Here is a 4,551-nt window from a genome sequence, read left to right on the forward strand (position 1 = left end):
GAAAGTCTAGCTCATTTTGGAAATCACATTTAAATGTCTGCTTACTACAAAATCTTGCTCACACCCAGTGGGATTTGGGACTTTTTAGGTTTGATCAGCCGATGCTTTTGACACATCACAAAGTGCTTTTGAAACTCAGCTCAGTTTCTGGAACGGTTTGTTATGTGAGGCTGTTTTTTTGGAAACTGAAGTTAAAATGCCCCTTGGGTGAGCAGAACTAGTTGCACTGTTGTTTGGATCCTGGCCTAAGTTTCTTACAACCAGGTTTAAAAACAACAACAACAACAACCACCTCGCCCTCTATCCAGACAGCTTTGGGTGCATGCACTGGCGGCACAGGAGAACAGAACAGGGGCCGTCAACATAGTTTTAAGAAAGGGAAAGCTATTGGGGTGAAAAACATTTGAGAATATATGAGGATCTAGCAGGAAGGTGTGAATTAGGGATGGCTTACTGTAAATTCAGTATCATACATATTTAAGAGAAAATAATTCTCATGGAAGTTTTATATAAACTTGTCAGTGTATTTCCCCTAGTTTCATTATTAGTGTGCTACACCTACCCACTCTATACAATTTCAATCCATAAAGGTACTTCTGCAGGCTGTTCAAAAAGGGAAACACGACACCTCAATGGTAAGGAGTACAGCTGGCCTGTCACACTAGCCTTTTTAGTCATCCTTCATGCATACAATGATCAGATGTGTATGTGTGGGAGCATCAAAGCGTAAGCCTTCACTCTTAACCTATGTGCATCTATTATAGGGTCTAGAAAGTATCCAATATGTACAACTCTATGTGGCGTGGTGTTCCTCTGCACATTCAGGAACCTCAGTCCTCCATGTATGTGCAGGAATATTTTCAGGTCTCACAAGAACATGCACAAGTTGGCAGCAGAGCGTGCAATGGCAATGCATAAACATACACCACACACAGATGCGTTCATTAAAACATTGAAAAATGCCTAAAAGGGGTTAAAGATGGGCTGTGTGTATAGGAACTATCTGAGTAAACTTAGAGTTGATTTACACATACTTACACATCGCTCAATGTATTACCACTTGATGACTTACTATTTTATAGTCCACGGGGAAAAATATTCTGCTTGAGGTAACGTCAGGTGCTATGCAAGCTCTGACTTTGGTGTTTGATTTGTGATTAGCTGATTTTATTTATTTATTACATTTCTATACTGCCCATAACTGAAGCTTTCTGGGTGGTTTACAGAAGTTAAAACATTAAATACAATATAAAAAGTTTAAAAGCCATTTACATAAAAGCACACAGACAATATACACAAACAACATATAACTAAAAATAACTCTGAACAGTCAGTCATAACTAAAGACACATCCAGGACCGATTAAAACTCATCATGTGCTGCCAAATGCCTGGGAAAAGAGATAGGTCTTAACCTGGCGCCAAAAAGATAACTATGTTGGCACCAGGCAGACCTCATCGGGGAGCTCGTTACACAGATGGGGGGCCACCACTGAGAAGGCTCTCTCCCTCGTTGCCACCTTCCAAGTTTCCTTTGGAGGAGGCACATGAAGGAGGACTTTAGATGCTGAACGTAGAGTACAGGTAGGTTTATTTTGGGAGAGATGTGCAGTCCAAAGCCACAATACAATTTACAGTTGAGTGTTGACATACATATTACTGATATGGTATTCAAAGTGTTAGTTGGGCAGATGATCTTCAAGCTCTTTCCAGTCCTAGTGACTCCATATTCTGTCTCATTACTAAAATGCATTTTTATTCATGTCATAGTCTTTGACAATGCCACACACCTTACATTTTAGGTCTTGCATTTCTCATACAGAGACAGCTTTCATGACACTGATGACAGGTCCAAATAACATATGAGAAAATAAATATAACATAATTATGGAATAGGCAACCAGGAGGTGGAACTGCTCCAAGTCACTTCCTCAGAAGCAAAAACATAGACATGATTTTTCAAACACAAATGGCAAAGTAAACTGGAATCGAACTACAATGTATTTTCCAGAACTACTTCTACGGTTCTGCAGGAAATGTGTGGCCTTTCCTAAGACCATTTCCCCCCTCAACTATCTTCCTCAACTCAGATTATGATAAAACATACATATTAGGGCTGTCACCTATTTAAAGAAATCAGTGTAGATCATACCTAGTTCAGATCATACCTGACTAAATTTACAAAGCAAACCATCATTTTGAAGAAGAAACCATACATGTTTTTAGATTCTTGTCTATATAATAATATACATGTGTTGCAGCACATGCATAGCCAGACTGTACAAGAAGCATTCCCTCCTGTGTTTAACAGAAAGAACCATCTTTTAAAGGGAGCAACATTTGACCCAAAGGGTCAGATGTTGGTAACTCAGTGTACTACTTCTTGTATAGCATTTTGTTTAGGGTGACATGATATGGAGACCATTAATTCTTTTAGAAGGTACGGGGATAGTGGGAAGGGTGTGATTCTTAAAGAAGTTGTTTCTGAGCAGGAAAACGAGGAAAGAATGTATACATTGTGAGGAAAACTATTATAATTTCTCTTCTTTTTTCTTTTATTTTTTTGCACTTTGTTTCTTTGCTTATGATCATCTTCACAAACTGAATCTTTGGAGAAGTAACAGAAATAACCGAGGCGGAGGAGGGAAACTGACCTTGACATCCTGGGCCCCCTGAGATACTGAGCCGACACCCAGGTAGGCTCTAAGGACAGTTCCTAGCAAAATAGGGTCCCCCTGCCCCCATCCTGCTGCCCAAACCACAGGGAGGGATTGGGTGGAGATGGGGACAGGAGATGGGGACAGGGCTGGAGGTTCGATCTGAGAATAAGATTAAAGGTTCACGTGAAATACCTTACTGCCTCTGCAATCATTGTGTGACCACAGTGGCTACCAACATTGTGCAAAGCTAAATCGTTGCTCCATTTCCTCCTCCGTGATTAAACCTGTGACCTCCAATCTCCATTTCCAATTGTTGAATGTTTAGGGTTAGTTTCAAAGCAGGAAGTAAGGCAACAACATCACAAAATACTGGCATTGCAGCCAATGATAATCTATTGGTGACAGGACTCGTTTTTGGGTGCATAACAGCTGTAAGCCTGGAAGGTACTCTTCCATATGATTCTTAAACATACTAATAGGTCACATTGGTTTCAGGAGAACTTACTTCCATGTAGTGTGCTTAGGACTGGAGCATGAGGCATTACTTCTTAATTATGTGTTTGAATCTTACAATTGTTTTGCATTCCTGCGTGGAAGACATTGTGCAGGCCTTCCCTGAAAAATGGAAACATACTTGCAACTCTGCTGAATACGATGCAAAGACGTCTTGACATTTAAGGCCGCAGTCCTGTCACACTTGTAAGTCCTGCTGGTTTACTCCCAATTGAAATTGCTGGGACTTCTGGGACTAGGTAAACATGCATGACTTCCCAATGCATGTGCCCACACAGTGGTGCCTCTAAAGGCAGACAATGGGGCTCAGGTCCAGGGCCCCATGGTCCAGGCTACCTCAAAAGACCCTGGCAGGCAGTGATGGCAGCAGGCAATTGGCGAAAAGCCACGACATGCAGCCTGTAAAGGAAAGTGCTGTGCTGGTAGCCAGCCGCTTGAGGCTGCAGCTGTGCACCATTTCAAGTTAAGTATTTCCCCAAGTCTGAGTAGCAGTGAGCAGAAACAATCATTCAGACACTGCCTGTGGGAGTGCATGGCCGATGAAGGCACTGGAGTGGCAGGAAGACCGCCCCCCCCCACCATTCCGGTGCCCTCATTGGCCATGAAGCCCCAAAGGCAGCATCTTATTGCTTCGGCTCACTGCCACTCAGACTTGGGGAAATATTTCAGTTTAAAACCGCTTGCTACTGCAGCTTTGAAGGGCTAGCTGCACATCACTGTCCTTTGTGAGGAGGATGTTGCTGCCATCACCACAACCAGGCAGAAAAAGCAGAACTGGTAGGGCAGCAGGGAGAGCCGCCAGGGGAAGGGAGGCCCACAGAAAACACCTTGCCTGGGGTTCTGTCAAACCTGGTGGCATCTCTGTACCCACAGTGAAATCCCATGTGTAGGTCTGCTGCACATTACAATCTACACATGAATTATATAATAGACTCATAGAAGGGACCATAGAGATCATCTAGTCTGTATACACACACACACACACACACACACACACACACTGGTCAATGCAGGCTGTTCAGGCTCTGCTTTAATACCTCCCATAAAGGAAAACCCACCACCTCCCAAAGCAGTTTGTATCACTGCAGAACAGTTCTCACTGTTAGGAAGTTTCTCCTAATGTTTAGCTGAAATCTGCTTCCCTGCAATTTCCACACATTGGAGCAAGAGAGAACAATTCTGCTCCAACTTCTGCATAATAACATTGGCTTTCAGATATTTAAAGTCCATTATCATGTCTCCCCTTAATCTTTTCTTCTCTGTGCTAAACACACCCAGCTCTTTCAACCATTGCATCTTCCATGCAGAAATTGTGTAACATGTGAAGTTGCTTTTATTTTCAATGGTTTTGTATTTCTGAATGCCATGCCTGTCACCAC

The sequence above is a fragment of the Heloderma suspectum genome, chromosome 1, assembly GCF_057233095.1.
Source record: "Heloderma suspectum isolate Gila_16-S chromosome 1, 16-S_ref, whole genome shotgun sequence".
In the NCBI taxonomy this organism is placed as follows: Eukaryota; Metazoa; Chordata; class Lepidosauria; order Squamata; family Helodermatidae; genus Heloderma; species Heloderma suspectum.